This window comes from Gorilla gorilla, chromosome 4 (genome assembly GCF_029281585.2).
Source record: "Gorilla gorilla gorilla isolate KB3781 chromosome 4, NHGRI_mGorGor1-v2.1_pri, whole genome shotgun sequence".
In the NCBI taxonomy this organism is placed as follows: domain Eukaryota; kingdom Metazoa; phylum Chordata; class Mammalia; order Primates; family Hominidae; genus Gorilla; species Gorilla gorilla.
This window is the reverse complement of record NC_073228.2, coordinates 97,461,869-97,484,768: the sequence shown is the minus strand read 5'-3', so window position 1 is coordinate 97,484,768 and position 22,900 is coordinate 97,461,869.

Here is a 22,900-nt window from a genome sequence, read left to right as displayed (position 1 = left end):
ACATTTCAACGAAATGAAATTTACTACCCATAAGCATTATGTAGGGGGTGAGATGAAGTCATGGAAGTTGTCATGCAAAGATGCTTACATGCCCAGAGCAGCCATTTAATATAAGTATCCTCCTTCCCCCACTCCACCTACGATCTTCTAGTCTGTTAGACTCAGTGATCTTGTTCAAAGGTTTAGGGACTTTTCCATGTCAGTAATTATTCTGTTTTGTTTGTGGTTCTGTTTTATTGCAGAAAAAGGAATGCAAAGATGGTGGAAGGGTCTGTGGGCACCACAGAATGGACTTATTCTCTTTGGATGTAAAGAACAGGCTTGCTGGTGACTGGCTGTGAGACTGTCCCATTACTTGGCCCAGGCCAGGGGAAGAGGCTGGGTGGGTAGTGATGCAAAGAAAATCAACCACTAGATAATGTTTTCCCTACCAAGTAAAAGCCTGCAGCTTAGGAGACTCTGCATAATCTGGCTGTCTCTTACCTTTCTGACCTCTTCTTCTCTTCCCTTTGCTCACTCTGCTCAGCCACTTTGGCCTCATGGCAGTTCCTCAACAAACAAGGCACGCTCTGACCTAGGGCTTCTTCACTTGCTCTGTACTTTGCCTTGAATTCCCTTCCACCAGATGACTAAAGCTTACTCTTCCATCTCTTTTAAGTCTTTGCTGAAATGTCATCTTCTCAGTGAGGGTTCTTCTGACCAATGTGGTTGAAATTGAACATCTCCTATTTACCTGTCTTTCCTTTATTCCCCTTCTTTCTTTAATGGTTTTTTTTCCATAGCACTATCACTGTCTCATATTCTATACTGCTTATTTATTTATTTTGTTTATTGTTTGTCTTCTCACACTAGAACGTAAGCTTCCCAAGGGTGAACACTACTGCAGTACCTGGAAGAGTGGATTCATAAGACATGCTCAGTACTTATTGAATGATGAAGGAAATGTCAGAGGTCAGATAACCTGTGATCCAGGCTGTCTAGATTTGAAAGCTGGCTCTGCTAGTTTCTAGCTATGTGATCTTGAGGAAATCACCTAAGTAAAATGGGTATTTAGCTCATATGGCTGTTGTGAGGATTAAATGCGGTAACACCATAAAGCATTTAGAACAGTGCCGAGTACGTTTAAATGCTCAGTAAATATTAGTTATTGTTGCTATTCAGTAATCTATGGACAACTTTTCTTGTTCAGGCACTGCTCAAGGCCCTGTGTACTGTGAGAAGATCATTTAAAACTAGGGTCTTAACTCTCAAGGAATTTATAGTTGAGTTTGTATAAAGTTCTCTTCTCCTGGAACACCTTTTCACACTCTACCTATTCAACTTCAATTTATTCTTTAAGACCCAGCTCAACGTTGATCTCCTTGGTGAAGCCACCTCATTTTCTCCAGGTGAAGTAAGCTTTCTTTGTCCTGAATGCAAAGCATGCGTTTCTTCATTCTTTTAACTGCAAACATTTGTTCAGTACTTAACACCATGTGCCAGATGAAGCAGCAGTGATATAGAGAAGACTAAGATGTGGGCCTTGACCTTGAAGGGCTTATAGTCTGGGGGGGAGTGCAGACAGAAATAGAAACAAGGACAAAATAGTGTCATGTGCCTACCCAGAGGTAGAGTGCTTATGTGTTTATATCTGTCCAATCTTCTGGATTGTGAACTACTGTAGCCAGAATCTCAACGTTTCAGTCATTCTTTGTATCACAAATACCCTTTACAGTGCTTGTCTGGCATATGGTATGTACAAATATGTTTATTGAAATGATTGAAATAATGGGAGGAAACAGGAAATGCATAATAGAGGCAAGTAGAAGTGATGATGATGATGATGATGATATTAACAGCTAACACAAGTCAATTACCTTTCTAAAAACCACACATTTCATCTTAATCTACATAGCAATAGAAATAGCAAGGTATTATCATCCACATTTTGTGGATTGGTAAACAGGCTCAGAGAAGCTAAGCAACTTGTCCAGGGATGAAGCTGTGATTACAACTCAGGACTGTTTGCTTCCAAAGACTATTTTTGCCCACTACTCTACACATCAGGATGATACTAGCTGGTATTGTTCTGGAAACATTTTGTGGTCAGCTACTTGTATCTGAGTATTGGGTACTTCCTCTACTATTTTTCTTTCTCTAAACTCTTCAAAAGTAGTTACAGACATATAAGTTATGGTCCAATGGCTCTGGGGAGTCGTGTTTCAATTAGCAAATCTGAAGCCAGTGTGATCTGCTCTCTGGATTCTGACATACTGACTCTCTCCTTTTTCTTTTTTTTTTAAAATGTGCTGATAGAGAATCGGACTGCTGACAGTGGCACCAACCTACCTATCAAAAAGAAGGAGGCAGTGGGGAATAGTTAGGAGGAAAATAAAGATATTCCATTCCATTTTTTAAAAGCCTTTACTGGCGGAGAGAGAGTGAGAAAGATAGGAAATGGTCCAAGGGGGCTTTGCATTTCATGACTTTAAATGTACTTAGTGTGGGGGCAAGAAGTTATTTTTCTTTTTTGGCTTCTCTAAATAAGGCTAGACAGATCTTTCTTAGAAAACAAAGGAAGATTCTATTTCAGCATCTGATGCAATGTAAGTCTTGGTTATATACTCTGATATTTTTCCACAGATATTTATTTAGTCAGAATGCTTTTGGGGAATGTAAAATCATGTAGTTTCAATGTTCAACTTTAGGTGAAACCTTCAAGTTTCCTATCAAATGAGCTAGTCAGGATGAAAACCTGGGTTTATTTTAGTAGACTTTTCTCAAAAATACTTTGATTGCAAGATACAAGCATACTTTGTAAGGATGGCGATTTGCTTGAGAAGTCAGTATACACAGAACAAAATAAGCATCTTGTAATATTTTTAAGAAAAATATCAGCTAGTTTGTTAAATTAATTGGGAACAGGACTGGCAGCATATAACATTTCAAGCAGCCTCAAGAATGGATTTACTTTGAGGCAAATCACGTCATCTTAGGTAGAATAGCTTATTTCTTCAGTCCTGACACAGGCACAAAAAAATCAATCAACTTGAACCACACCTCAAAAATCCACTTAAAAATTGCATTCTTATTACTATTTACTCCAAGAAAATCAATATGTATCAATATTAGCAGAATTATTGTAAAAGAACAATCTTTAAAAATTCTTTTTAAAAAACTTCTATTTTTGGTTTGAGAGTACATGTGAAGCTTTGTTACATAGGTAAACTCGTGTCATGGGGGTTGGTTGTACAGATTATTTCATCACCCAGATATTAAGCTTAGTACCCAATAGTTATCTTTTATGCACCCCTCCCTTCTCCCATCCCCACCCCACCCCCAGTGTCTGTTGTTTACTTCTTTGTGTTTATAAGTCCTCATCATTTAGCTCTCACTTATAAGTAAGAATATGCAGTATTTGGTTTTCTGCTCCTGCATTAGTTTGCTAAGGATAATAGCCTCCAGCTCTATCCATGTTCCCACAAAAGACATGATCTCATTCTTTTTTTTATGGCTGCATAGTATTCCATGGTGTTTATGTATCGTATTTTGTTTACCAGTCTTTCATTGATGGGTATTTAGGTTGATTCCATGTCTTTGCTATTGTGAATAGTGCTGCAATGAACATTCACATGTACATGTCTTTATGGCAGAATGACTTATATTCCTCTGGGTATATACCCAGTAATGGGATTGCTGGGTCGAATGGTATTTCTGCTTTTAGCTCTTTGAGGAATCACCACACTGCTTTCCACAATGGCTGAACTAATTTACACTTCCACTAATAGTGTATAAGTGTTCCCTTTTCTCCACAACTTCTCCAGCATCTGTTATTTTTCTGATTTTTTAATAGCCATGCTGACTGGTATGAGATGGTATTTCACTGTGGTTTTGATTTGCATTTTTCTAATGATCAGTGATATTGAGCATTTTTCATATGCTTATTGGCTGCATGTATGTCTTCTTTTGAAAAGTGTTCATGAAAAGAACAAATTTGATAACATTAAATGATGAAGACTTTATCTAACAGTAAAATTAAAGTTATGTGTGAGAGAAGATAGATAAAACATTCTCATATAATCGACTGCTAGAACATAAGGATTGTTATTAACTTAGAATTGATGTTACTGTATTGATACTCCATGTTTTTTATAGCAAATTCTAATAAATTAAATTCCTTCAATTTTCTATATTCCACATTAGGCAATTTCTGTATTATCTATTTTCAGAGACTCTTGCATTTAATACTATTGTTGCATACTTAGTTATTATGTTCTTAAATATTGGATGTAAAAGTCTAATTACATAAGGTCATATTAAATCCAGTTTGTAACATAGTTTAAGTAGTTTTGACTCCGATTTTGAGATTTCCTTGACCTTTTCTCCCAGAACCCAATTGATAATATTATATTGCTTTACATTGTGTTTATCATTCCTGGAACAGAACTATTTTAATTATTAGTTACTGTACTATATATAAGCAGCATGGTAATAGGAAAGGGAACATGTATGTCTTTTTAAATGTCAGACTAGGATAGGCATTTGGTAATATTTGTGGGATGAATGAGAGTTTGACAGTGCATCTTAATATCTAGTAATCACAATAATTATACTAACCAACGTTTACTGTACCATATGTTAGGCACATACTTTTTGCTTTTTATATGTTATTTAATTTTCATAAAGACTGCAGATTGGAGAGTTTTAGTTCCTTGTTCAAGTTCAAATGACCAGCGAGTGAAAATTCAAGCCTATTTTGCTCTTTCCCTGGGTCTTCCAGAAGCTGCTCCCTTTCCCTTCGTCTGCAGTATTTTTTCCAACCGTTTTTGTTTAGTCTCAAACAAGGAGCATGTTCTCCAGACTGGACATTGTTAGTGGAGCGGGTGAGCGGATTGTCCTTGGCCCATCTTCTCTGCTCTCTGTGTGGTGTTTGATCTCTTTAGCTCTGGAGCTGTGGGGTGGGTGGATGGGCACTGAGTTGATCCTTGTTTCTTTTTTTCTTTTTTTTTTGAGACGGAGTCTCGCTCTGTCGCCCAGGCTGGAGTGCAGTGGCGGGATCTCGGCTCACTGCAAGCTCTGCCTCCCGGCTTCATGCCGTTCTCCTGTCTCAGCCTCCCGAGTAGCTGGGACTACAGGCGCCCGCCACCACGCCCGGCTAATTTTTTTGTATTTTTAGTAGAGACGGGGTTTCACTGTGTTAGCGATCCTTGTTTCTAACAAGTGCTCACAAGTTTACCTCTGCTCCACAGATATTCTCTCTTCCTCCTGAGGGGCTGCTCGTGTGCTGAGCTGATGCCTTCCAAGCAACAGGATGGAAAGTTTACCCTTTTATGGGCCCTTATCAATATTTTCATCATATCAAAGGGAGAAGCTACGTTGGAGCTGTGAGGCAAATATCATTTTGGATTGGAAGTCACTTTGACTTTGCATTTTTAATTGTATTAACAACAGTGTACTGGAGTAGCTTAGAAAATGTTTACAACTTGGCCCAGTCAACAGACTTATTTACCGAATAATTTTCAAAAATTAGGTTAAAATGTACAGCATTTTCTCTGCTATCTCTGCCGGTTGGTCTTTGAGCCAAGCCAAGCCAAACCAAACCAACCAAACTACACAAAAAAGACCAGGTTTGCATGTTGAATCTGGAATGTTTTGAATCCAAGGAAATAACTTACTTATTCACGTTTAGTTGGAGTAACATGTTTATGGGTGCTAGATTTTAATGCCAGTAGTTTGAATGTGTGCTTTCATGCATATTTACTTACTTGGTTGACAGAGCACTAGATATCAAATGTGGAGTAGACTGCTTAGGGTTGCATGATTCAGAACGTGGGCATGACTTCTTGTCTTTGGGTCTTGATGAGCAAACACTTTATCTCAAGACAGTGTCCTCTAGCTCATAAACAGATTTTACTAATGATGCATAAATATTAAAAAGAAATATGGAAGTGTACTATGAAACTGTTCACTTCAATAAACCATGACATAATGAAAGGTAAAGTTTTTAGTTTGTTTTATTAATCATCATGAATAATAACACCCCAGTCCCCATTAAAGGGCAAATTATTGTTATGCCTTGCTTAACAACAGGAAACACTTTGAGAAATGCGTCCTTAGGTGATTTTGTCACGTGAACATCGTAGAGTGTACTTACACCAACCTAGATGTATAGCCTGCTACATACCTGCGCTATACAGTATAGCCTATTTCTCCCAGGCTACAAATCTGTACAGCATTTTATTGTACTAAATACTGTAGGCAATTGTAACACAATGGTGTTTGTGTATCTAAACACACTTTAAAGTAGAAAAGGTACAGTAAAAAATATGGTATTATAATCTTATGGAACCTAAATGCTATTATGTGGCACATCACTGTAATATGATTCCCTCCTCAATTTTTTTTTACCCTAAAGTAGAAACCATTTAATTTTAGTCAGTTTTGTCTGTTGTTTCACACATTTTTCCCCCAGCTTGGATGCAACTGTCAAACTTACTTCTGGATGACCTACAAATAATGAAAAGTAATTGGATAATACAGTTATTCCATAAATTGAGAAACATGTCTCAGCTGGACAAATATTGCTGACTCAACCTTCCTTCCTGCCATCTAATCCTTTTTCCTTGAAATAAAAAAAGTCCCGATTTTCATACCTCAAATAGACTTCTTGAAACAGATTGGAAAAGAAGAGCCTATTGCCAGCGGGAGCAGGACTCCCCAGTTGCGTCTCCGTCATCTCAGCTCACCTGGAATGCTGGTCAGGTGGTGACAGTGACTGACAGGGCCAGGCTCACCTTGGTGTGAGGGCTGAGGGCTCCTGGCTGATGAAACATATCTGGAAATGTGCCCAGTGGAAACACAGAGCGGCGTGGGTACACTTTCATGCCAAAGATATTTGGGAATGGGTCCAAAAACATCTTCTGTAACAGGAAATGAAAGAGGAAACAACTTGTTATTCCAAAGGGGTAAGAGGGTTGGGGTGAGAGTTGAAAGAAGGGCTGAAAAGAGAGAAAAAGAACTGAGCTGTGAAGGTGAGGTGATGTTGAAGAGGGGATGTGAGTAGTTGGAGCTGGAAATGTTAATGAGCTCACAAAGATAAGGAGGAAGTAGGGACTGTCTGGAAGCTAAACACACCATCATGGAAAGGGCAGCTTTGCCAAGAATAACAACATCAAGATAATTAAAGGAAAAGGCTAACGTAAATGTGAGGAAAAGGAGAAAACGCTGACAGGTCTTAAATACCAGAACATTCCAGCTCAGCATTTCGTAATTGACAACATAAACAGGAAAAGGAAAGGAAGGCCTTCTGCAGCCACACAGACATTCCATCCTATGATATTTGTGTTATCATTCAGTTTTCTGTTGACTCAGGATGCATTGGGTGGGATGAGAATTATAACTTTTATTGTTTATCTCTCTGCGTCTGGTATGTTCTGTATATTTGTCAGAAGGCCATGATACTAGGATACCTAATTAATTTCCTGAATCGTGTTATTCAGTAGTGTAATTTTGTAGTGTAAGCTGTAGAACCAAATTATGTATCTCTATTATATATAAAATTTTCTTGAGCTCTTTTCATGCTAACTAATGGAGTGCCTGCAAAACAATTTTAAAAGTTGATAAAACTAAGTAAGTAGTATACTGACCACACACAACCTCACACTGCATGACACCCCACCTATTCTGCTCTGTAAGCAGTTCACATCAAGCTCCAATTTGTGTTCTCTTTCTGTTCCTGAGCATTCCACAATCTTCTTTCCAGAATAAAATTGTTTGGAAGACTGAAATCTTTTCCAGGGAGAAGGGAATTATAAAGTCCACAAGCAAATAAAAATAACATGTCCTTTTTAGTATGGAGATCCAAATTAGACTTCTAATTTGGTAAAAAAAAAAAAAAAGCAATGGTGGGATCTCTTCCCTAAATTATTACCCAAAAGAATGTTTATATATAACATCATTTATTGTAAAACAGTATGAAAAAGACCAGTAAATATATTTCCTTGTGTGATGAAATTCACCCATCTAATTTTTCTTTAATGCTTCTCTTTAACAAAATTCTCCTGAGGGTAGTTTTGTGTGTGTCTAAATTTATAATACTAGGTATATACCACTCCTAAAATGTGTATCAATACATAAAACCCTAGGAACAGTATGTGACTAACCAAACTCACTATTGCTTTATTTCCTCTCTCTGGTTAACTTTATGATAAGTTTAATCTCATTCGACCCTTTAAAAATATTTTCATAAGTTGTTTCTTTACTGGTACATAGCATTACTTACATAACAGTTCATAAAATCATAAAAGCTTGACATATTTTTCCTCTGTTGCCAGGAGCAGTTGGTGACAAATAATATAAAATAAAAACTTTAACCTTGGCTTTTTCACCACCATAGGAGCCTGAGGATTTATCAGTGTTCTCTATGTGTTCTCAAAATGTAAAGAACCAAGAAAGACTACATTTGAGTAGACAACCTATTTTAAAGGCAGGAGATCTATTTGGCTATCAGACAGGCAGGTGCATGGAGCCCTGGAGACACAGTCTAGACCTGGCTTTGTCACAAACTACCTATGTAGCACAAGCAACAAGTCAAGTAAGAAGGGGGTGAAAGAGGTGCTGCCTTCTAACGAGGCTGGGGAGAGGAGCAAAGGAGGTGGGGAAAGAAAGAGAGCAAGGCCTGAGAGAAGACTTGGAGTTGAGGAACAGGTTATTCAGACTCATCAGAAGGAAAGAATACTGAAAAAACCTGGAATCCAGTTTAAGGCAAACAGAAGAAAAGATAGTGCTTTCTATGTCAAAGTGTCCCAAGAGGGTAGTCTAGTTGAAACTTTTTAAAGACCTAATGGGATTGTGGTTGGATTTTGAAATTGAGGATGTGGTTTTCAACCACCGGACAAGACTGATAAACTACAAAAAATGCACTCACCTGGCTATTGGTACCCACTGGAAAGGGATGTATTCTCTGTAATTTCTCTGTATGTTTTTTTAAAGCAGAATATTGGTTGGGATTATTCTTATTGCATTTGAGGAAAATATATATGTATTTGATTTCTATTTCTTGTTATATATAACTTTTGAACCATGATCTCAAAAATTTAAAACATCTTTTCAACACATCTCAAAAATATAGCATAGCCCTCAATTATTTTTGATACTAAAACAGAGTGAGTCTGGAACAATTAAAATATGGGAATACCTAGAACCTTGAATCTAGAAAGAACCTGAAAAAGTGAATCTCCTACATCATAACTTTTACTAGGAGAAGGAGAAATAACGACTAAAGATGGGTAAAACAACAAATGTACAAAACAGCCTCATAATGCATCCATGAAAAATTGAAGTTTGAACTGAACATTCTGGACTACATACTTCTTCCTACGTTTTAGAAAAGATTGCTTTTAAGCTCACTCAAGGCAGGTGCTATGACACATTCATCATAGAGCTTCAGCCCCAAAGTTCACCATCTAGCTTACATTTTTTTGCACACAGAAGAGGCTCAATATTGTCGTATCAAATTGAAAATAGGATTCAGATGTTTCTTAGAGTTAAGTCTCCTTTTCATTGTTAATTTTCAATTATAGAGAATTACATAATTAGTGTATAAAAGGAATTTCCACTAAAAGTCTCTGGGATGCTGAAGTAATGATACATCAAATCCAAGTTGTATCTTTATTCCAGGTGGAATCAGGGACAGACAGACATAGGTATTTATCTGGGTACATGAACCATGCTTTATGGCAACTCAGAAAGTGCCATTTACTTACTGCCCAAGAAGAAGATGTATTGTAAAAGACAGAAATCACCAGTATTTTGTGTTCTGGCCCTGTCTTCAAGGCATCCAGAGAGACTCCTGGAAGAAGGACATTTTTTCTGCAGTTGCCTTAGGACCACATGAAAAAATTTAAATTATTATTTTTTTTCTTTCCAGGAACAGACTTTTTTTGGGGGTAGTATCATCTCTTAGTGTACACCAAATCATAAGAAAAAAAATTCATAAAACAATTTCTTCCTTTTGCTTTAGAGTGTAATCAGCTGCCAGGATGCATGAGGGGAAGTTTGTGGGCAGGGCAATTCTCTAATAACAGCACTTTAAATACATCCTTATTTTATGGGTTGTGTTTAGAACCCACTTCCTTACACTGTAGGTTTTATTAGTACTTAAAACTAAGCTTGAATTTTCCTGCTTCTTGGACAAATAAAAAGTGAAGTCATAACTTCGTCTGATTACCTTTTCATCCCATGTAAAATGTGAAATGATTATTTTAATTTCTTTTGATTAAAAAACCCCATAAACCCGTTCTTCCTTGCAGATGTGACTCTCCTCTTTGGCTCTCATTTAGAGAAGGATGGACAACCCTCCATCTCAGAATTAGAGATGCCCTGGGTTGGGGGTAAACCACTGGCAAATCCTCTCAGCAGACCCTTTTCTGTGGTTCAGAAATAAAAGAGGAGCAGTAGCTGGATTTCTGCCTCTTCCCCTCCCAGGTAGAGGGCATGATAACTTACCTTCCTGGTATCAGAACGAAGAAAAACAATTGTATTAGTTTCCTGTTGCCACTGTCACAAATTAACACAAATTTGGTGACTAGCAACAACACAGACATATTCTTTTACAGTTCCGGAGGTCAGGAGTCCGAATCAGTTTCACTGGGCTAAAGCTAAGGTGTTAGCAGAGCCATGCTCCCTGGGAATGCTCTAGGGGAAAACCCGTTTTCATTTCCTCGGCTTTTTCAGCGTCTGGAGATGCATTTTTTGTATTCTTTGGCTCATGGCCCCATTGCGTGCCCTCAAAGCCAGCCGCATAATATCTTCTTTCTTGACTGTGCTGCCCTCTGCTTCTGTCTGCTTCTGTGACATGGTCCTCTTCTCTTCTGTGGCCAAGTCTCCCTCTTCCTTCCCTTCTTAGACAGATACTTGTGGTTACATTTTGTGCTCATTGGGATGATCCAGAATCATCTCCCCATCTCAAGATCCTTAACTTAATGATATCTGCCAAGTCCCTTTTTGCCGTATAAGGTAACATTCAAAGATTCCAAAGATTAGTACATGGATATCTTTGGGACCCCTATTCAGCATAACAACCTTGCAGCCTTTTTTCAGAAAGATAGGGTGTGAGTCATATTGTTTCTAGAAGAGGCTCCTCACTACTTTTTGCTTTTTTGAAAATTTACAATATAAAAACAACTGTTTCAGCTCAATTAGCTTATTTCTTAGGAGAGATCTGACTATTGATATAAAGGAATATATATGTGTGTGTGTGTGTGTGTATATACATACACATTCTCTCTAGCAAAATAAACATATCTGTGGAATATCTTTGGGGAAATAGCTTTTCTTAAAATATATATGTGCTATCAAATGTTTTCGGTCTATTTAATTATAATATTTAATTGCACATAAAACAAAAATTATAAAATTACATTTTATTCTTATGCAAATAATATTACAATCTCTGTCAGGTGCCTGCCTTTTAAAAATAGTTTGCATCAGATATTTTGTCCTCTATTTTAGCCCAATCTATTCGTTTGTTCATGAAAGTCTGATCCTAAGTTACAGGATAAATATGTGTTAGAACTTAATAATTATTTCAGCTAATCTCATGTATTTCTTCTTGCAATTTGAATAATAATTATTTCAGCTTATGGGAAACATTGACAATTCACAAGTATTTTCCCTGTTGAGAGTAAGATCTTATTGTTAGTTTTATCATAAAGTTTATTAGGACACTTTAGATTTGAAAATACAATAAATGGGAGGCTGAGGCAGGCGGATCATGAGGTCAGGAGTTCGAGACCAGCCTGGCCAACACAGTGAAACCCCATCTGTACTAAAAATACAAAAATTAGCTGGGTGTGGTGGCACACGCCTGTAGTCCCAGCTACTGAGGCAGCTGAGGCAGGAGAATCGCTTGAACTCGGGAGGCGGAGGTTGCAGTGAGCCGAGACCACGCCATTGCATTCCAGCCTGGGTGACAGAGTGAGACTCTGTCTCAAAAAAAAAAAAAAAAAAAAAATACAATAAGTTAAGGGTCTGAAGAAGTTCTATTACCTTGATAAGGCCAATCATAAGATCCAGAACTCAGAGAAGACTTTCCCTAGAAGAGAGTTGAATAAAATTTTCAGGAAGTAGGTTTTGTTATTATTATTATTTTAATAAGCTTTTCAATGGATAACTTTTCTACCAAGTCAATGGAATTAGATTTGCTTTTAGTCTTTGAAAAAATACTTCTCAATGAAAAATAAATATTTTGTTCTATTCTTAAAGAAAACCCAAGTTGTTTCAATAGAAGAAATCGAATTTTTGAATCACAAAACAGTTGTTCCTCCTGCAGGGGTTTAGGAAATAAAGATGTTTCATAGTTGTAACTGAATTGCTTTAAAAATGGAATCCAGCTTCAAAGCATGAAAGAGCCTCTGTTCTACAGATGAGGAAACTGAGGCACCATGGGATTACATGATTTGCCCATAATCACACCAGTAGTAAGTGATGAAACTTGGGTTCAAATTCAGAGTCTGTGTTTTACCTACCATACTAGAAGGAAGAGTGGAGGGTAAGGCTCAATTCTAAAGTGATATATGATGCTAAGAAGAGATAAGCTTAGACAGATGTAGGAAATAGTGTTGGCTTGAAAAGGCAGGGTCATAACCTCACAGTTAGAAGGTGGCAAAAGTTTCTAGATTTCCTGGGGTAGTACTTTTCAACCTGGTGTGTTCAACACTTTAGATTTTCATCTAGGTTAGTTTTTGTTTTTATTGTTATGAGTGAAAGTCAGCCCAAAGAAAAATTTTGGAACACAAGGCTGGTGCCTGCTAAAGGATAAAGATGGACGTCAAGTGAGAGCCCCCAACCATCCATTCTTACCCGCTCCAGATCTTTTTATATCAGCTAGTTTCTTCTTGCATCATCAATTGCTCACTCTGCCCTGGTTTCTCGTGCTCAGCCTACAAACTTCTTTAAATCTTCTCTATCCTTAATATCATATTCCTTGGACACAACCTTCTCATCATGCTATCACTCAATTCCCCTTCTTCTCACATCTAATTTGTCATTAAGTTCTGTCTTTAGCATCCACATGACCGCCTCTTTAACCTAGGCCCTTATTCTTGCCTTGATTTTAATCGTTTTCTAATCTATTTTTCTGTCCCCAGTCCTCTTCAATGTCCATGCTGTAAGTGATCTGTAATCGATCACTGTCAGGAATGCTTCTTGCCCTTCAGGAAGTCCTTCCAAGTCTTCCAGATGCAGCAGGAATGTTGTCCCCTTCCCTGGGGAGGAGGAATTGGCTGCCCCTCATCATACCTCTGCTGCACTCAGTTCCTATTTCTGGTCTGACTCCCCACTCCATCCCCTGCCCTGCTGCCCAAGAGATTGAAACTCTTCAAGGGCAAGGGCTTTGTCTTGGTATCCTCAGAGCCTGGTACAAGGGCCTGGGTCCCAGGAAGTGATCACGAATGTTTGTTGGGTGAATCAAGGGAGTCCTCATGAGAAGACCGATGGATGAATCAATGAAGTTACAGCAAGATGGTTTTCAAAATGAATGAAAGGCAGTTTTCTATGTTATATTTTCTTTCCTTTCATTTCAGGTTGGATTTTAGGGCTCACTGACCCAGACTATTCCTTTCTTACATTACAGGAAGAAACTTTTTTTTTTTTTTTTTTTGAGACGGAGTCTCGCTGTGTCCCCCAGGCTGGAGTGCAGTGGCTCAACCTCAGCTCACTGCAAGCTCCGCCTCCCAGGTTCACGCCATTCTCCTGCCTCAGCCTCCGGAGTAGCTGGGACTACAGGCGTCCGCCACCACGCCCGGCTAATTTTTTGTATTTTTAGTAGAGACGGGCTTTCACCGTGTTAGCCAGGATAGTCTCTATCTCCTCTCCTCGTGATCCGCCCGCCTCTGCCTCCCAAAGTGCTGGGATTACAGGCGTGAGCCACCATGCCCAGCCTATAGGGAGAAACTTTCTGAGAATAATGTAAGACAACTAAATTAAGAGTCTCCAGTGAGCACTTTTCTTTCCTAGCATGGGATTAATTTTCTACCCATTAGTCTCCAAACAAAAATTTCAGGAAGCCTCATGTATACTTTGTTAATTGGGAAAAATATTTTTACTTGGCCTCCCAGTAATTCACAGGTGATTTGAGCTGTGTTTCTATCTTTTATAAGATAGGCATTTATAGACAGGGAATTTCCAAAGCAATTTTGAATACTGACTAAGGTCCTCTATTGCAAATTTTACAGAAGGAGGAAACTGTTAAGAAGAAAGGAAGCTAGCATTTACTGAACCTTAAATACTTGCCAAGCCCTCTCCTAAATGCCTTCACAAACATCTCACATCTCAAAACAACTTTGCCTGGAAGGCAAGACAAGACTGAGATGTGTACTCAGGGCCTCTACCTTCAAGTCCATGTCTCCAAATATCTAGTTACATTTATACAAAGAATAGGCTGGGCGCTGCCTGTGGGAAGAGCTGAGAAGGGAGATGTTGCACAGGCTTAGCCATCCCTTTATTGTTTTTGCAATTCAGCCCTGGCTGAAAAGAGCAAAGCAAAATCTTGTATTACCTAGACCTTCCCTATTTAGAAGATAGTTTATGCCCAGTTACTATAACTTAAAGATACCTCTTACAATCTCACTCCACTTCTGTACCCCCAAAATAACTGTTAGAACATAGGTGAAGGTAGTGCCGCAGAGATCCCAATAGCAAGATGGAAGTGTCTTTTTCACAGTCCAGTTCTTAAGCATTCCAGGACTGGTATGGTGTCTCTATGGTATTAGGGATTCAGACAGCTGTAGCTTGTTGCTATACCATTCCTAATGTCGGGTTTTCGCTCATGGTCCACAATGGCTTCCTACCATGTCCACATTCCATCGAGTGGGAAGGAGAAAAGGGAAAGCGGGAAGGAGATGCCACTCCCCTTCTTTTTATGGGCGTGATTTGGAAGCTGCAGGTGTCACGTCCGCTCACATCCCATTGGCTAAAACCTAGTCAGATGACTACATTGAGAAAGTGTAGCCTTCCCAGCCTGGCCACACGGAAGGAAGGAGAATGGATGTCAGATATCAATTATTCTCTGCCGTAGGTTTATCAAATGTATTTCAACTAAATGTGACACTGTTTATGAAAGGAGTTATGTGTCTATGTTTCTCCTCCCATCTTATTTTCAGAGATTGGCAAATATCGGGGAGATTTTGTGTCCCTTTTAGATTGGAATCTTTGGCCACTGCCCAGAGAGCTCATCTCTTTAGCAGAGTTAGCGATCGGTGTATATTCCCTTCTCACAGATGAGATCAGAGAGCGTCAACAAGATGGGGGTGCCTTGTGTTTCTCTGGGTTTTCCCTGGTTCTCCCTTCAAAATTTAGCGAAATAGAGGATTTTAGCCATTTAAGAGGAGGTCTCAGACTCTGAGCCTTAATAGCTCTTATGGTCACATACTAATATATAGCCTTTATATCCCCTGATTAGTTCCTGGATTGTTCTTATTAGTGAACTTTCTGGCAGCTAATAAAAATTAGGATATTCTTTCTGATGCTATGATTAATTTTAAAATTATTTTTTTTTGTAAGCACTCAATCTCAGCCAGTTCTCTCTCCTCCGTTTCTCTAGATCAATGTCTACAGATTCATCTGGGTTTCTCAAATAGCTGTGAGTGAAGCAATTGCAGAAACACTGTAACTGAAACAGTTGTCAAGTACTGGGAACCCAGTTGTTCTAACTGGCAGATCTCATTCAGGGTGACAGGCTCGGACTCTGCAGAAGCCACTTATGTCCAAACATTTTCAAGGTTTAGGGCGTCAGTGTTTGCTCAGTGTTTCCCCTCTTTGTCCCAATTCTGTTCTTTTTAGTCTCTCTTAGTCTTGTCCTAGAAGATATTCTCCAGCTTCAATTTTCTAAACCACTGGAAACACCGTTTTTACATGCCGGCACTAAGAGCTTTACCTTTCTTAACCATTTTCCTCACCTATAAGATAAGAACTGTGAAGACTCCTATGTTACAGGATAGGATATTGAAATATGGAGAGGCTAAGAAACTTGTCCAAGATTATGTAACAGGTAAAGCCAGGATTCAAAATTGCCATTATCTCCATTCTGTAAGTTTGGAAAGCTATAGCTACTTGAATGTAAGTAAGCTGCCTTAGGCTGCACCGGTAGTAGGTAGCAGAACCGGGGTTCAAGTTCAAGTCGCTAATTCCAGACCTCCTGCTCTTTTTGTCCACCATGCTTAACGTGCAGTATGGCCACCTAACAGGGATGTGGGCTCCTTGTGTATTACCTGTGATTCTCCTGGAAGCCTCCCCGTGCCCCACCCCCAGGTAGGAAAAACTGATTGAATCTCAGCAGAGCAGAAAGGCAGCTGTTGCACATATGCTGCTCCATAAGGTGCTATGGAAGTATTACCTATATTTCATATCCTTGTTCAAATCTCCACTCTCCCATTCACCTGCCAGCATAAGGACTGTGGTTTTCTTTTGCAGGAGGATAACCTGAAATGCTGCTTTTAGATCAGAAAGCTAAGAGGTTCATACATCCTGCCTGGATGAGAATGTTTTTCAGCCTCAGAGCCTATAAAAATATTGTGGCATGAATGGTACAGCTGAAACAACAGAATGCTGGGAAAATGAGTCTGCAAAATGTACTTGAAATATTAGTCATCAACACGGTATAAAACACCCTTTTTCCCATAAAGGGAAGACTGTGCCTGAGAGCTAAGTACACTTTCGCCTGCAGGACCAGGTGGGGAGCGTAGGTTTATGTTCTACAAACTCTTAACTACCCAAACCCATCTACTAATATGAAGATTAAAGGGTGGGAATATATCTCATTCCTCTAGGCTTTCCTAACTTTTCTTCAGAGGTGATAGAAAACATATGTGTCTTCATACTATAAAGACATTGGAATACATATATATATATTCCTATATATATAGTTTTATATATATATATACACACAATTTAAACAATTAATATAATATATTTTATATAAACCTATACTGCATAATATATTTTATATTTGTAACCCTGTTGTTCAAAAGTTTGTTTGTGAATTAACCTGGAAACAAAAGGTTTTCTGACTACTCTTTGTTTCAATAAAAACATTGAAACTAAAAGTGTAAATGAAAGGAGAAATACGAAATGATATTAAAATGTGCTAAGGGCATTACTTTGGCTGTCTTCTGGAGAGGTGAATGTGAGGGGCGGGAGATGTGGCTTTCATTAAAAATGATTAAAAATCTTTAAAAAAATCCCCTTCAGAGTTTCTGCAGAATTTTAGCCCAAATTGCCAAAGATTTTTGTTATTAAGGTGACATTTCATCCTAATCTGTTTAGGTGATGGCTTTAAAATCTCCATCTGCATTTTTGTCAGGAGAGTTCATTTTTTATAAGTGCATTCTGATACTTGGTGAACTGTTCCCCTCTTGGATTTCAGGGTGGGTGGTGTCACCGCATCAGTGCCAGGGCCGATGAGCTGTGGGGCCACGAGAACCTTTCTGGCCAATGCCTCAGCAAATGCCTGTCCCCTGTGCAGCTCCCAGCAGGGGTGCAGGGGGCCTAGTCAGCTGATGTCTACAGCAGCCTTGAACCCTTTTTATAATAATGGATTCAGAGAGCTTGAGTGAGCCGACAGCGCTGGATTTCCAAACGCATTCTAAACACAGGGGATTGATCCTCTGCTTTAATTAGCAGCCTCATCGATCCTCGCACTTCCCCACGTGTCTCTGCCGTGGTGGGTGCATGCCTCATCTAAATAAATGGCTCCTTTGCAAGTCACTTGTCAGCACAGGGCATTTCCCGGATGCTGGCAGTTTGGCCATTCGTCAAGGCGCCAGCATTTGGTGACTGCTGGTAATGGATTTTCAGGTTTGTTTTACGAAGAGTTTCATTCAAATACTTTGAAGAACTTTGGCAGCACTTGAGTGAACACAACTCAGCGTGGGACATGAACCTCGGCGCAGCGGACGGTGCGCGGTGCCAGCAGCCTGTTCACGCGCTCCTGGGGTTGGTGGTTCCTGAAATTCCAAGAGAGCTGGTCGGCTTGGCGGAGCAAGAAGCCGGCTGTTGTCACCAGGGCAGGGCTGGCTCCCACAGGTATTCTGGCCATGCGGGCTTGGCACTAATTTAGGAGTCTGTGGCTGAGTCCTGTTGGAGTTGCAGAATGAAGGATACTTGCACAGAACTCTTAGAGGTTCTGGGGCCAAAAGATTTCCATCTCTGAGAAGTTTTTCAGGATTTTGACCTAAGACTTATGTGCTAAAAGTCAGCGCCGATGCATCAGTCTCTGGTGCATCTTGATGCAAGCCTGGTTGAGTGGAGTGAGCACCGGACTAGGAGTCCTCAGGAGAAAGGAGTCTGGTGCTCGCTCTGCTTCTACCTGACTGCGTGACCTTGGCCACATCCCTCTCTTGGTAGCTACAATGTGCAGCAGGTGGACGGAAACTTCTTGGAGTAGCCAGTTTGGGGAACTGGAAGTGGAGTTGAGGGGTGAGGCAGATTTGTCCACAGGCAGCAGCTGCACACCGTCCGAAGCACCATTAGCCACGGTCTCCCCGCACTGCAGCCATTACAGGGAGGGACCTGCAGCAGCATGGCAGGCAGGAGACAGACACCTTATGGAGTGTGACAAACGAAAAATTTTAAAACGACATTTACTTTTACAAGTCAGACATTTAAGTGGATCCTTTTTATGGAACATTTTCAATTTTTATGTCACCTAAGAGACTTCTGCATTTCTCTCAATTCTTCTTCACATTAAAAATGAATTATAGTCTCATCCATTTTCAAAAAGAATTTGGGGGAATTTGTAAAACAGACAAAGGCCACGTGCGCCCTGAGACAGTCCAGTAGCTGGAGCTAGTTTCTCCCTTTGATTGATACACTGGTACTGGTGACTGACGAAAAGAAATAAAATGTCAACCTTTTAGTGTGAACCTAGTGCTTGGGACCATTAGTAAATATTTTTTACTGTCCCTCCCACCATTTAGTGTGCTTCTCAATATTTGTTTGGGGAAAGTCACGTGGACAGGAATGAGGAAACAGTGGCTTCCTCGGGGCCAACACCCTGAGTCTAGAGTGCCCAGGCAGCTGCATGATGCATCCCAGGACTCACAGCCACCATTTCATGAGGGCTTTGTGCCAGGCACGGTGTCTGTTCTCATTCATTTAACTCTCACACAGCCTTATGAGAAAAGCCATCCCATTACTGGGTATATGCCCAAAGGATTATAAATCATGCTGCTATAAAGACACATCATGCACACGTATGTTTATTGCGGCACTATTCACAATAGCAGAGACTTGGAACCAACCCAAATGTCCATCAGTGATAGACTGGATTAAGAAAATGTGGCACATATACACCATGGAGTACTATGCAGCCATAAAAAAGGATGAGTTCATGTCCTTTGTAGGGACATGGATGAAGCTGGAAACCATCATTCTCAGCAAACTATAGCAAGGACAGAAAACCAAACACTGCATGTTCTCACTCTAGGTGGGAACTGAACAATGAGAACACTTGGACACAGGGTAGGGAACATCACACACAGGGGCCTGCCGTGGGGTCAGGAGAAGGGGGAAGGATAGCATTAGGAGATATACCTAATGTAAAAGACGAGTTAATGGGTGCAGCACACCAACATGGCACATGTATACATATGTAACAAACCTGCACGTTGTGCACATGTACCTAAGAACTTAAAGTATAATAAACAAACAAACAAACAAACGAAAAAGAAAAGCACTGTTTTGTCATCTGGATTTTTCACATGAGGTATCAGAGAGGCTCTAACACGTTAAACAACTCGCCCTGCACACAGCTCAAAACCCAGGGTTCTGGTCCAGAGTCCTTGCTAGAGACTGGTCTTCTATCCTGTTTCCTCATGGCACTGGGCTGGCCCCTGACCTTCCTGTCTGGTTTTTATTATATAGGTTCATGACTAACATCTCAGCAGGCTCTGTAAACTATGCTACTGCATGTAAGTTTCTTGAGAACAGAATCCAGGCTCAGTTTCGTATCTAAGAGGTATTAATGTTATATTATATTAGTGTTATATTAATGTTATATTTGCTGGGTGACTGAATTGAATGGAATGGTTAGGCCTCTGTGCATTCTGCATTTCAGAGAAGAATGAAAAAATGCCGGCTTTCTTTCATGGTCGGCAGCACCGGTCGGGCAATGCCATTCTCCCTTGCCCAGTCAGAGAACATCAGATTCCAGAATTTTGCCATCATGTGATTCATCCAGCCAATAGCAATGGACAGAATAAGGAAAAAAGCCATTGTTCTGGATTTATCTGGATTGAGATATAGTTACTTGTGGCTCCTGCAATAAATGCTTAAACTAGTTCTGGAGTTTTTCCCCCAATACTGTCAGCCATCTTACAAATGGCCATAAACAAACCAGAAAGTGGCCGGGCACAGTGGCTCATGCCTGTAATCCCAGCACTTTGGGAGACCGAGGCAGGTGGATCACGAGGTCAGGAGATCGAGACCATCCTGGCTAACACGGTGAAACCCTGTCTCTACTAAAAATACAAAAAATTAGCCGGGAGTGGTGGCGGGCACCTGTAGTCCCAGCTACTCGGGAGGCTGAGTCAGGAGAATGGCACAAACCCAGGAGGTGGAGGTTGCAGTGAGCCGAGATCGCGCCACTGCACTCCAGCCTGTGTGACAGAGCAAGACTTCGTCTCAAAAAAAACAAAAAACAAAAAACAAAACAAAACCAGAAAGCACCAGGAAGACGGAAACAGGCCTGTGAGGGGCCTGGAAACTAGATTTTGTGAAGAATGGGGGAAGGGACTGGGAACATTTACCTTAGCAAGAGAAGATTTCATCTGCATGAGTCATATTATAATTCATGTGGTCTTTTATGAATGAGTAAATTAATTTGTGGAATATTTCAGCTCACAAAGATCATTTTCTCAGTATTCCCTGGCATGCTGAAATATAGGAGAAAACATCCTCACCACAGTTATTTTAAGAAGTTATAAAGCAAGGCTGGGTGCGGTGGCTCATTCCTGTAATCCCAGTACTTTGGGAGGCTAAGGTGGGCGGATCACAAGGTCAGGAGATCGAAACCATCCTGGCTAACACGGTGAAACACCGTCTGTACTAAAAATACAAAAAATTAGCTGGGTGTAGTGGTGGGCGCCTGTAGTCCCAGGTACTCGGGAGGCTGAGGCAGGAGAATGGCGTGAACCCAGGAGGTGGAGCTTGCACTGAGCCGAGATCACACCACTGCACTCCTGCCTGGGCGACAGAGTGAGACTCTGTCTCAAGAAAAAAAAAAAAAAAAAAGAAGTTAGAAAGCAAATACTGTATAACCTATATCAGTTCTCTAGAACACAGTCAGGAATTTGATTCTCGTATTCACAGTTATTTTCCCAGCATTTAGAGCCGCATCAGGCATTGTTTAGGTGCTGGAAAATATTTGTTGAATGACTATAAATAAATGAAATGTGTGGATTGCTTAAAAACACTGTGAGTTCCTGAGAGAGATCTCATTGCCTTCACTATTGATGGTTTATTCTAGCAGTTTAATTTTTTTTTTAACAAAAGTGATGTTAAAAAAATAAAATCTTCGACAAAACTTGAATATACAGCTAAAAATATTTAAATTAATGTTTTCCTTATTTTACAGCTAGTCAATGATAACAATAAAGCTGTTATGTGACAAATCAAAAATCTGAAAGCCAGGACTCTGAGTGACAGTGGCAGCCGTATAGCAAAATCCAATTTATTTCTGCCTTTTTATTTTGCTTGCTCCATACTGTATCAAGAAAATATTGGTTTACACAGAAGTAGTTTGTTTTGCAATCTCAGAATACTCTTCAATGAAACTGACTGGGGAGCTTAAGAGAACTAATAGAAAATGTTTGTTTCCAAGTTATATCATTAATAGTACAATATCTATTTGCTCACAAACATCATCATCCATTTGTCAGTTCCAAAGTGCTGCAAGCTTTACACAGTGGTAAGAGTATTTACAAAAGGGATCCAAGCTAGGCATTCATTTGTTACTGACCACTAATTAGTCAACACATGCCAAGAAGAAGGGTGAAGGAGGGTGCCCTTCAGGTTTACCTGATCCTTGCCTAGATCCCTGCTATGGAGTGAGCTTGGGTATCTGCACAAACACATTCTCCCAGGCTTGCAGAACCTTGGAATTCCAAAGAACATTGTTGGTAGGAGGGAAGGAGGCAGGTAGGAGAAAGAAAGCTTCATTAGCCCTTATAAATGGGACTTTGTCTGAATTAGGCATTTGTTCACTTGTATATTCCCAAGTGTCTGTTGAGTATCTACTCTAAAGAAAGGGCTCCTCTTTAAGGGACTTAAAATCCAGCTGTATATATAAAACTTACGTTAGGGAAAATGGAGCAGCCAATACAAATAAGATAATGTAGTTCAAATGACTTTGAAGGAATACAAAGAGAGTAATTGGTGTGGGGTGGAGATGGTTAGTGAAGGTTTCTCTACTTGCCAGTTCTTAGAATTGTTTTAAAATAGGAATATTCTTGGCACTCATCACGTGGCTGTACATACATACACATCATGCAGAGTCACTGTTTTTCAGGAAAGATTTAGTTATACAAACTCTGAGAAGTCAAGAGCAACGTCAAAGAAGAACATTCTTTGACTCAGATCTTTTGGGTTGGCCTTAACCGCATGTCATCCATTAATGACTGGCTCAACTTACTCTGGGTCAAAGTGAAAACATATATTAGCTCAGCTGGTCTTTAAAATGTTTCACACATCATGAGTACTTTGAGTGATGGGGCACACTTTCTTCTACCCAGTAACTATAGGCTTATTTGAATTTGAATTTACTGACAAGTAAATATGTAAGTTGAATAGCTGGAGTTAAGGAAGCTCACAACCCCTCAATGGCAATGTTGATTTTTTTCTCCTCCCAGTGGTTTGAGACTATGGA